The 12,651-nt window shown below is 45.0% G+C and overlaps 1 protein-coding gene across 4 annotated transcripts in view; it reads left to right on the forward strand.

The window, feature by feature from the left end:
* The window catches only part of zdhhc7 (zDHHC palmitoyltransferase 7), a 91,780-nt gene that overhangs the window by 24,221 nt on the left and 54,908 nt on the right, over window positions 1-12,651 (forward strand). The window contains exon 1 of one of the 4 annotated variants that reach the window (XM_072517889.1): window positions 1,501-1,636. The exons of 2 other annotated variants lie outside the window; for them this stretch is intronic. The gene's annotated coding sequence lies outside the window, so the exon portion shown is untranslated. Of the gene's footprint in view, window positions 1-1,500; window positions 1,637-3,204; window positions 3,315-12,651 lie in introns of those variants that run through there. One more of the 4 variants, XM_072517890.1, reaches the window with a different exon arrangement.

Genomic DNA, 12,651 nt, shown 5'->3' on the forward strand with positions numbered 1-12,651 from the left:
AAGAGATCTGGACGAGGATATTGATAAGGTGGTGGAGGGAGGAAAATCTGTTAGATGGAATTTGATGTCAGTAAACATGAGATGATAAATTGTGGTTTTAAAGAGTAATAATCATACCGTGGACACTTTGGATGGGGGTGGCACAGTGGTTAGAACTATTGCCTCACAGCTCCAGAGACTGGTGTTCGATTCCAAACTCGGGTGACTGCATGTGTGGAGTTTGCACATTTTCCTTGTATCTGCGGGGTTTCCTCCGGGTGCTCCGGTTTCCTCCCACAGTCCAAAGATTGTAGGTTAGGTGGGGTTATGGGGATAGGGTAGGGGAGTGGGGATAGGGTAGGGGAGTGGGCCTAGGCAAAGGTTCAGTACAGACTCGAGTGCCTGATGGCCTCCTCCTGCAATGTAAGGATTCTATGATATGATGCTGTGAAACTTTGGGCTCCACTCTATATGATAGAGAGTACAGGCAAATGCAGTTGGATACAGTTCTGATCAATGGCCATTGATTTGAAACATTGGGCACAATTTACCATCTGCGTTGCACCTGGCGCGGAGATGCGCACGCCGGTTAAGTCGCAGGAGATACCGAAATCGGCATCCGCACCGGCCAGTCTAACTGGCCCGCTCCCATTGGCGGGTTCCGGATCCCGCCTAGACGTGCTGAGATGCCAATTGTCACCAATTAAGGGCAATCTCCATCTCATTAATGGGATTACCCCCTATCTAACGGCCTCCTGGGAATTAACCAGCTCCCCTGCAAGAGGACACATGGGCATCATTTAGCACTAGTCCACATAAACGTAGACCAGGCATAACAGCACCTGGGCTGGGGGGGGGGTGTCTCCCAGGCCATTGGACAGCCCTGGGTGGTAAGGAACAGTGCAGGGTGGCACCCTGGCTCTCCCTCTAGCACCTAGGCACCTTGGCACTGCCAAGAGCCGGGGCCTGAGGGGTCCATGCACATGAAATGGGGGATGAGGGGGCTAATGAAGGGTGGGGGTGTTGAAGGGCAGGCATGAAGGGACCTCCTAAAGGTTGGGGGGTGAAGAGCAGGGGTCCTGAAAGGGGAGTGCAAAAGGATGGATGGGGAGGCCTGAAAAGGGAGGGGCCCTCAGCAACTCTAAAGTGGGATGTCCTCACTTGGGGGCGGTGTGGGGCAATGCCCATGTGCTTGTGGGGTAACATTGCCTGTGGGTGGGAGGGTGGTCACTTAGAGATTGGGGCATCCTTTCAAAATGGCAGCCCGATCTCTGAGGAGCTGGTCTCACAGCGCGTTCAGCTCCCCATTGCTGAAAAGATTTTGAAGTGTGGGCTGGACCAGGGAGAAACTCCCCAAGGCCCAAAACATTGACTCTATGTGGGTAAATACCGGCGTGGATCTCACCGAAAATGCTGGCGGGGAACATCCAGTCAAACTGCCTGAAATGACACTTGGAAAGTTTTCCGTTAAATCGCGCCTATTGACTCTTGTTTCTCTATCCACAGAGACCGCCAGGCCATCTGATGGTTGCAGCATTTTCTCTTATTACTTCAGATTTCTGTCATCCACAGCATTTTGCTTTGACTAGGATGCTGCCTGGTATGAGGAAAACCAATCGGAAGGAAACATGGGGCTGTTTTCATTGAAACAGACGAGGTGATCTTTAGTGATGTTTAAAGTGACGGGGTGGAACACAGTAAATAGACATAGACTGTGTTCAACAATTGAGCATGACATTGTAATATCACAAGTAAGTGATTTATTGCAGAAATGGTAATACACATGCTTGTCAGGTTGTGAAGTGCAGTACTGGAATTAGTGTTTGAAGCAACAATTTAAGAATTGATTAGATAGATGCTTGAAGGAAAAGGAAGTGAAGGGACATCAAATGGAGTGAGCAACTGGGATTAGTATTATTGCTGGTGTGGAGCATAAACACTAATACGGACCAGCTGGATTGAATAGTTTATTTCTGTGTTGTAACTTTGATGTAATTCTATGTAGATTGTGTTTATGAGGCACTCGTGACTTGACCTTTGAATTGCTGTTTTAAATTACAGTGCTATTACTACATAATTTGGGATGCTTGAACAGTGATAGTACTCAACACTGTGATTACACATTTAGGCCTTTTAGCTTTCATTTGTGTCTAGAGAGATTGTTTGGAGCTGTATAACACTGGGGTATACTACGAGTGAACCATTGATGGTAGAAGTGGAAGCAACTTGAGCAAATGAATTCAGAGTATCACACAAGTATGTCACACAACATTAAAGCACGTCAACCTAGGAGTGATATGTATTTTCGCTCAAAGCTCATTAATTTTGTCCAGTAATGGCAACGGATGCATTGCATGCGTGTCCTGCAAGCTGGAGATAACTTTGCATCTTCACATTTCTGACAAAATCGGTTTGGCATAATTCTTCCACTTGCAATACACATCATAATTCACTGGCCATCAGCTTCATTAATGATGGCTTTTTCTCACCAGGTTCACTGGTGGAAATAATTATAATAATTCACAAATACTTTTTTTTTCACCTATTAACGTTTGAAAATATTGACGGATTCTGTTATCTCAAAACATGAAACCTCTTGGCAATGTGTGAGACTACACTGAAATGTCATGCCCACGTCAGCCCAGACAAATTAAGTACATTTATATTTTGATGCGCCAAGTAGAGTTGCCCCAAAGCCACCGAACAAGAATCAGCACAACTACCTCCGTGTGGGCACCGCTAACATAGAACACAAATATACCCTTCAAGCAAACTAAAAGAAGCCACAGCGTTAGCAAAATGGCTCCTGTGTTACCAGAAAGGAACAATACCCTTTATGGCAAGTGCCCCGGTGAACCACAAGTACAAAACAAACAAATATTAACTGTGCACGCTAAGTGGCAGTTCATGGAGGCATGCCCCCTCACCTTTCCCCACACTTGTGGAGTGGTGTCCCTCAAGCGTTTATAACCGACTGAGAGATGCTTTTGGTCATTTGTGGACTATAGCTTACAGTACAGTGACATACACAAATAACAATTAAATCATAATACCATGCCAGTGAGTGAACCTTGATGTCACAAAGTTTTGGTATAATAATTAATTGCCTGCTCTCCTATTGGATAAGCAGGCAACAGGACCCATTTGTTCATTCTCTCTGTACCACAAAGATATTACGTAGCTACCAATGGGGTTGTAAAGTCAAGGATCACTGTCGATGTGGATATTTATGTGAAACATTAATCTATGGCTGATTAAAACAAACCCGGAGTGTGCTATTACAATGAAAGTTCTTGGGACAACGCAGGAAACGGAGCTGCTTAGAATATCTAAAGGTGAATATTCTATCACTACATTCTTCTTGTTGGTCCCACTAAGCAATTGTTTGAGAATATAATATTCGATTTCAGTGCAGTTACTTGGAGTGGGATTCTCCTTTGCGAGTCCGCCTAGCTACTACTGCCAGCGAAGACGGAGAATTTGCCGCTCAGCCAAATATACATTCACTGCAGTCGGAACGGAGAATCAAAGTCTTTATTTTAATTTGTCCAAAGGTTGGATGACCATTGAATTGAAGCAACATCTTCAATATTATAGTATAAGCAGGTTATAATGACATGGCAAGCTTCAGATCCTATAAATACCTATATATTTCTAGCCAACAGAGCGCCTCCCTTTGCCCCCTCTGAACTTGATTCCCGCTTTCTGTTTATTCCTCATCTCCAAAATTTAAATGTCATTCCTGGAGTTAAACTAAGTATTTTGCGGTGTTTCTCATGATAACCAAGACAGTGATGGGTGTCCAATAGCAGCAGGCCATTGGAACTCGTGTCAATGTTTGTGATTTAAAAAAAATTTTTTTTTTTTTTTTTTACAGTACCCAATTCATTTTTTCCATTTAAGGGGCAATTTAGCGTGGCCAATCCACCTACCCTGCACATCTTTGGGTTGTGGGGGCGAAACCCATGCAAACACGGGGAAAATGTGCAAACTCCACATGGACAGTGACCCAGAGCCGCGATCGAACCTGGGACCTCGGCGCCGTGAGGCAGCAGTGCTGACCACTGCACCACCGTGCTGCCCTGATGTTTGTGATTTTGAACATCTTTTTTCACGCTGACTTTTCAGTAATAAAAGATTAAACAGATTAGGTTAATTTACATATATCTATGTTGCAATGCCCTTTATAATTTTATATCGCTCTCCAAGATGTTAATCACCAAGCAAAGCCACTAGGCTTCAATATTTTTTTTAAGAACATTTTTGAGTACGTTCGTAAATTGGTATATGTAATTCAAATAAGAAACTGCAGTATTCAGTGGCTAATGAAGCAGTACACCAGTGACTCATTGCACGGTGTCTTGATTATCTTTTAACTTTCCTCAAGTGAGGTAATTTAGAAAAAACCCCAACGACAAAGGCATAACTGAATTATCATTGTTTTTTGGATATTATCCATATCCTTGTTGAAAAAATATTTATTCAATATAGGAACACTGGACTGTGTAACAAGTGATAGATTCTTGTGATTGGATTTGATTTATTGTCACGTCTACCGAGGAGCAGTGAAAAGTATTGTTCTGTGTACAGTCCCGATAGATCATTCCATACATGAAAATCATAGGACATACATAAATACACATTGTAAATACATAGGCACAGGCATCAGGTGAAGCATACGGAGTGTAGTACTACTCATTAGAGAAGATGTGTGGAGAGATCAGTTCAGTCCATAAGAGGGTCATTCGGGAGTCTGGGAACAACAGGGAAGAAGCTGTTTTTGAACCTGTTAGCGCACGTTCTCAGACTTTTGTATCTTCTGCCCGATGGAAGAAGTTGGAAGAGAGAATAACTGGGGTGGGAGGGGTCTTTGATTATGCTGTCCATTTTCCCAAGGCAGTGGGGGGTGTAGACAGAGTCAATGGATGGGAGGCGGTTTCACAACTCTTGGCAGTTTCTTACGGTCTTGGGCCATACCAGGCTGTGATGCAGCATAATGCTTTCAATGGTGCATCTGCAAAAATTGGTGAGAGTCAATTGGACATGCCAAATTTCCTTAGTTTCCTGAGGAAGTACCTGATCATATGATCACAATTTATTCTGTTTATTTCATCATGATTAGAAATGATTATTTTCCCATTTAGAATAGGTCAGGGAACCACAATACAACTGAGACAGAGCAGCTACAGGCCCTGAAATGACCTGACATCTGAAAGCAACAGGAAACAAGACTGCGGGCCCTGTTGAATTTGTCAGTTTAGATCTACCAGCACAGTGGTTAGCACAGGTGCTTCACCGCTCCAGGGTCCAGGTTCGATTCCCGGCTTGGGTCACTCTGTGGGGAGTCTGCACCACCTTCCCGTGTCTGCGTGGGTTTCCTCCGGGTGCTCCGGTTTCCTCCCACAGTCCAAGTGCAGGTTAGGTGGATTGACTAAGCTAAATTGCCCCTAGTGTCCAAAAAAGTTTAGGTGGGGTTACGGGGATAGGGTGGAGGTGTGGGCTTAGGTAGGGCGCTCTTTCCAAGGGCCCATGCAGACTCGATGGGCCGAATGGCCTCCTTCTGCACTAAATTCTATCTATCTACCATTTATTGGTTACATAGGAAAAGGAGTAGGCCGTTTAATCTCTTGAGCCTTTTTTGTCATTCAGTTAGATTATGGCTGTGCCTCAACTTCATTTAATTACTATCACTCCATATCCTTGCTACCCTTACTATGCAAAAATCTTAAGGATTTTAATGTTTAAATTTCATTTGACCCAGTATCCTGCAGCATTATGGGGAAGCAAGTTCTAGATGCCACTCTCATTTGTGTGCAAAACCTCTTCCTGATTTCATTCCTAAATGACATTGTTCTAATTTTAAGAATATACCCTTTTGTTCTGGAGTTCCCCACTAGCGGAAATAGATACTTTGAATCTGCTCTGTCAAATCCCTTTATCATTTTGAGAACCTCACCAGATTACCTCTTGACTTTCTCAACTCCAGGGAACACAAGCCAAGTTTATGCAAACCTGTCTTCATAAGTTAAGGATTCTCATGTATCTGCACTGAACCTCATCCAAGGCCAGCATACCATTCCTGAGATTCAGTGTTCAAAGCTGATTCCAGTGCTCTGGATGGGGCCTACCCTCTTCTTGCAGCATGGACCCTGGGCGAGTTTTTGTTTACTGCACAGCATTCTATAGCAGGAGCAAAGTTGTTCAATTTTAGACAATGGCAATGTCTGTTACTTCATCACGAGTCATTTGAGGGCCGAATAATGCAATTATTAAAAAGGGCACTTATTACATGTCATAAACCTCTGTTATTTTGCTTGTCCTTCAAACGACTACCCAAAGACACCCTGACTACAGCCTGGACAGGAATATCTCTTGCCTTTTAGTGACATCATGAATGGAAACAGCAGTGGGCAACACTGAATTCATGACATCATTTGAAAGCAACAACAACAAAAACATGCATTTATCTCGCTCCTTAAATCTAGCAAAACGTTCCAAGTCGCATTGCAGGAATATTGTCAAACAAAATTTGACACTGAGTTACTCAAGATATTAGGGCTGATGACCCAAAGCTCGATCAAAGAGGTAGGTTTTAAGAAACCATTTTGAAGGAGAAAAGGAGAGCTATCAGGAGGGAGCTCCGGAGTTTAACATCTTGGCAGCTGAAGGCATGGCTGCCATTGGTGCAGCAATTAAAATGGAGTGTGGCTCAAGAGGCCAGAACTGGAGAATAGGTGTCCTCGAAGGTTAAAAACATAGAGCTGAAACTTGAGGTCTGGGCAAGTGTCTGCTGCTCACACCTCACCTCTCCGCATTACAAAGGTCAATTTCAAACTGACCATCTTTAAAGCAAGAAGCCTGCCCCACAGCTATAACCTGCTGGGGATGACCTAACTAAGCTCATGGTGGGACTTCCATCCCTCAAGCTAATTTGATTGGCCGGCAGCTCTAACAGTCACAGTAGCCAGACCTCCATAGTGGGCACAGGCCCAAGAACAAGAGTAGTGCTTCCTGGTCTAAGGCTTTTAGTGCGGGAACAGATCAGAGGGCCTAGGGATGCGGTTGAGGGGGATAGGTGGGTGGGCTTTGGAGACCAGGTGGGGAGGCTCAAAGCAGGAGCATAATTTTGGGGTGGGGGGGAGCCCAATGCACCCTAAAGGCCGTGCCCTCCTTTCCTTCCCACCTTTTAGCAGTGGTGTTGAAAAAAGGTTGCTCACTCCTGCCTTCCTGCCCATGTATTCTGGTGGGTGATTTGGATTGTTAACAAGCCCAAATACCAATTCATTTTTTAAAAAATGGCAGGTGTGCTGCCAATTTCAGCACATGCCCATTACCATATTATGGAGACTGGGTCAGGGGTGGGTGGGAAGGCGGTGAGCGAGCGGCACATCATAATTTATGTCCTCCCCACCCCCTGCTGAAAACATGCCCAGTGGGGTCCATAAGATCAGTCCTGAGAAACATAAAATATGTAGTATGGAAGATGGCCATTTGGCCCATTGTGACTTTGCCAGCCAGTAAAGATTTAGACCGTCAAACCCATTTTACAGCTCCTGGTCTACATGTAGTCTGTCCGTTATAGTGTTTAAAGAGCATATCCACGTATTTTTTTCAATGCAATGAGGTTTTCTACATCTACCACCCTTTTTTAAAATTCATTTAGTGGATGTGGGCGTCGCTGGTTAGGCCAGCATTTATTGCCCAGCCCTAGTTGCCCTTCAGAAGGTGGTGGTGAGTTGCCTTCTTGAACTGCTGCAGTCCTTCAGGTGTAGGTATCCACCGTGTTTAGGGGGGAGTTGCAGGATTTTTTCCCCAGCGACAGCGAAGGAATGGCGATATTTGATTTTTGATTTGATTTGATTTCTTGTCACATATACCGAAGGACAGTGAAAAGTATTCTTCTGCGGCCAAGGGACCGTACACAATATGTACACAGTAGACAAAAAGAGAATAATCGACAGAGTACATTGACCAATGGTACATCGACAAAGTGATTGTTACAGTGCGGAACAAAGCAAATACATGAGCAAGAGCAGCGTCGTGAATAGTGTTCTTACAGGGAACAGATCAGTCCGAGGGAGAGTCAATGAGGAGTCTGGTAGCTGTGGGGAAGAAGCTGTTCCTATGTCTGGGTGTGCGGTTCTTCAGACTTCTGTATCTTCTGCCTGATGGTAGGGTCTGGAAGAAGGCAAGGTCTGGGTGGGAGGGGTCTCTGATAATGTTGTCTGCCTCCTGAGGCAGCGGGAGGTGCAGACAGAATCAATGTGGGCGTGGCAAGCTTGTGTGATGCATTGGGCTGGGTTCACCACACTCTGCAGATTTCTGCGATCTTGGACCGAGCAGTTGCCATACCAGGTTGTGATGCAGCCGGATATGATGCTCTCTATTGCACATCTGTAGACGTTTGTGACAGTCGATGCAGACATGCCAAATTTCCTTAGCTTCCGTAGGAACTTGAGACGTTTGGCTTTCTTGACTGTTGCATCAACGTGAAAGGACCAGGACAGATTGTTGATGATGGTGACCCCCAGGAACTTAAAGCTATCGGCCATCTCCACTTCGGAGCCATTGATGCAGGTGGGGGGGTGTGTATATTTCCAAGTCAGGGTGGTGAGTGGCTTGGAGGTGAACCTCCAGGTGATGGGGTTCCCACGTATCCTCTGCTCTTGTCCTTCTAGATGGTAGTGGTCATGGATTTGGAAGGTGGCGTCTCAGTGAGTTACTGTAGTGCATCTTGTAGATGGTACACATGGCTGCCACTGTTCGTCGGTGGTGGAGGGTTTAAATGTTTGTGGAAGGAGGAGCAATGAAGCAGACTGCTTTGTCCTGGATGGTGTCAAGCTTCTTGAGTGATGTTGGAGCTGCACTCATCCAGGCCAGTGGAGAGTATTCCATTACACTCCTGATTTGTGCCTTGTAGATGGCCTTTAATCAACCCTACTGTGTCCTTAGTTCCTTATTGCTCTTTATATATTAATAATACTTTTTTTTTATATTACTTGCCAATATGTTTTCACATCCTCGTTTAGTCTTCCAGTTTCCTTATAAATTTCGTCCCAACTTTTCCTATTTTCCCCAGCTCTCTGCCGTATTGAACTCTTAGAATCTGACATAAACATCCACTTTTCCCCTCATCCTACTCTGTGTGGTCTTTGATATCCAGTGGGCATCTAGAGCTGGGAGTCCCATACTTTTTCTGTGTGGGAATATATTTGTTCTGAATCCTCTCCAGCTCTTCCTTGCATATCTCCCACTCGTTTGACACTGTTTTACCTTCAATTAGCTGTCCATGTTTGTAAAATCACATCTCAATTTCATAAAATTCGCCTTTCCCCAAATTAAAACTCTTGGTCTATCTTTATCCTTTTGCATAACTACACTAAATCTAACTAAATTAAGATCACTACCACCAAAACACACACCCACTTTCACCCTGCCCAACTTCATTTCCGAAGCTTCTATTTCATTTCCTTAGGCTCGGTCCAAAAGTGCCCATTCTTGTTGGGCTTGCTACCTACTGGTTTGGATGCCCTCAAATTTGCAGAGTGTATAATGTGGGAGGCAAGGCAAGTGTGCATTTAAATAATCTAGAGGTAACAAAGGCATTGGTGAACATTTCAGCAGTAGCCGAGCTAAGGCAGGGGTGGAACTGGATGATGTAACAAATGTGCAAATAGATGGGCTTGTGATGCATGGATATGTGGCCCGTAGTTCATTTCAGGATTAAATGTGACACCAAATGTGCAAACAATCTGGCTTAGCTTCAAATAGTTGCCAGAGAAAAGCCTGGATGGAGTCAGTGCGAGGGAATGCAGTTTTGGTTGGGACCAAAGACCGTAGTTAGTTGAAGGAGATTTCTGAACACCCAGTACGAGATGATGTTTGAGCATCCTGGCGGTCTAGGCTGAGAGAGGTGGTGGGTAGAACTGGTTGTTGTCAGTTTACATGTGTAAACCGATGCTGTGTTTGTGAATGATGTTGCAGAGGAGCAGACTATATGAGAAAAAGAAAGGGGCCAAGGATATATTCCTTGGAGGTTTCGATGCAGCAGTGGGAAAAGAAGCCTTTGCAAGTGATTCTGTGGCCATGATTCGATAGATAATAATCCTTTGAATCCTTACAGTGCAGAAAAAGGCCATTCAGCCCATTGATTCTGCACCGACCCTCCGGAAGAGCACTCTACCTGGGCCAACTTCCCCGCCCTATCTCTGTAACTGCACGCATTGATCAAGGCAAATCCATCTAACCTGCACATCCTTGGACTGTGGGCAGAAGCCGGAGCACCCGGAGGAAACGCATGCAGACACTGGGAGAACATGCAAACTCCACACAGACTGTCTTTCAAGGCCAGAATTGAACTTGTGCTAACCACTCTGCCACCGTGCCAGTTTATTCCACCCATTTTGATAGGCAGTTCCAGGACTATGGTGGGGGTGAGAAACCTGGTAGGTGGGATTCAAACATGGAGTTGTGAGAAATATGGGCATGAATTTGAGCGATGGCAGTGCAAAGAACATGGGAGAGGAAAGACAGGTTGAAGGTGGAGAGGAAATCAGCGAGGACATGAGCGATCAAGGATGGAAGAGGTTGATGACAGCAGGTTTGAAGGCACAGCAGTACCTAAGGAGAGGGAACCATTAGTAATGGCAGCCAACATGGGCACAGGAAGGGAGGTTAGGTGGCCAGCAGTTTGGCCAGAATAGGATTGAAGGGGCTGGAGGCCTCACAGACAAGTTGTGCGAATTAAGGCAGGAGGTGGGGTAGAAATGGAAAACAATGTCAGTTCAGGGCTCTGGAATTGGGGGAAATCTGGTCAGGTGGGCTAGGGGAAAGGCGGGAAGCAGCTGAGGCAGTTGAATGGATTATCTTGATCTTTGTGGCACAAAGGTCCATGAGCTCCTTGCACATGGTTGGAGTTGAGGCTTGAGCAGGTAGGAGGGGGAGATTTGTGAATGTGGTATTATGAATGGGTACTCATTGGGGTTTAGAAGAATGAGAGGTGACATTATTGAGATATATAGGATTCTCGGGACTTGACAGGGTAAATGCTGAGAGGTTGTTTCCCTTGAGGGAGATTGTAGGACTAGAGAACATAATCTCAGAATAAGAGGTCACCCATTTAAAACAGATGAGGAGGAATTTCTTCTCTCAGCGGGTGTGGAATTCTTTATCGCAGAGCGCTGTAGAGGCTGGATCGTTAAATATGTTCAAGGCTGAGATGGACAGATTTTTAATCAGTAAGGGAATCGAGGGTTATGGGGAAAAGGCAGCAAAGTGAAGTTGAGTATTATGTCAAATCAGCCATGATCACATTGAATGGCAGAGCAGACTCGATGGGCCGAGTGGCCTATTTCTCTCCTACGTCTTATGATTTGTGGTAGGGAAGAGAAGCTAGGGGCTTTTTGCATCCCTGGATGACCTTTGAATACTGAACAGTTTTAGCAATGGAGAACCTGATGGTGATTTATGCGGGCTGGTGTTGCTGAATGACAAACGGTTTGTCCACCAAACCTGTTCAAATCACTGTCCATTGGACTCGAGGAAGCGGAATGAGGGCTACAGTGGGGAAACAATTAGGGTGAGAGCGAGAGAGGAGTTATTTTCATGAGATCAAAGGCATCATAGATGGTGGTGAGGGTGTGCTGAGATTTAGCTGAATCTTAACAGCTGGAGGAAATAATGTGTTTACGCTGTCAAAAAAGGTAGGACATTTTGACAATATTTATAAAATAATGTTGCACCAGACTTGCAATAAATGCTCTTGGCATCTGCTAGCACCTTGTTCAAATCCTGCATCTAATGCGCATCCATAATGCTCTCGACTTTACACTTCAAGGTGTAATGTTGTTTTCATCAGTTCAAAAAAAATCTTGGAAGAGGGTAATTTAATAAAAAACAAAATACTGCGGATGCTGAAATCTGAAATAGAAATAGAAAATGCTGGATAAACTCTGCAGGTCCGGCCTTCTCCCCGGAAGGATCGGCTGCTGGATAGTGCCACTTGAAATTCCTCCCAGCGATAGATACTGGTTCTCATTTCTGCCCCAGTGCTTGATTTGTTTCCTTTTCGGCTCCCTACCATCACAACCCCTCCCCCGCCCATCCAGCTACTCCCCGAATCTGGGAGTGTAATGACAACGGGGACAGTGTTTTGCATCTTGGATTGGGACCGCTGCAGAACTGGATGCCGGTCCCAACTCTTGCATATCGCGGGAATAGTCACGTGGGATTAACTTTTCCTTGATTGGCCAATTAGTGAACAGAGGGTACACTCACTGTCCAATTAAGGATGGCAGCAGGCTCTCCAAGCTGGAGAGCCGGTAGTGGGCCCTCTAACATGAAGGGAAGGGCAGACCGCTGTTACAGGTAAGGGAGAAGGGTGCCTCCATCTTGAGGTGTCCTTTTAAGCATTTTTAAAAGATTTGAATAATGAAATAATCAGTAATGCACAATTATGCACCAGCCCACCTCCGTTGCCGCCCACCTTGATCGGCAGAAATCCTACCCTATGATACTGGACGAGTATTCTAGAGAGGTGGATTTATGACCCAGAGAACATTAGTGAGATCCCATGTCAATTTTAATTTAGGTTAAAGGAAGCTTGGAAATAAAAGATGGTACCAATAAAAGTCACCATGAGTTGTCAAAATTCAACTGGCTTACTAACATCCT

This window comes from Scyliorhinus torazame, chromosome 10 (assembly GCF_047496885.1).
Source record: "Scyliorhinus torazame isolate Kashiwa2021f chromosome 10, sScyTor2.1, whole genome shotgun sequence".
NCBI lineage: Eukaryota > Metazoa > Chordata > Chondrichthyes > Carcharhiniformes > Scyliorhinidae > Scyliorhinus > Scyliorhinus torazame.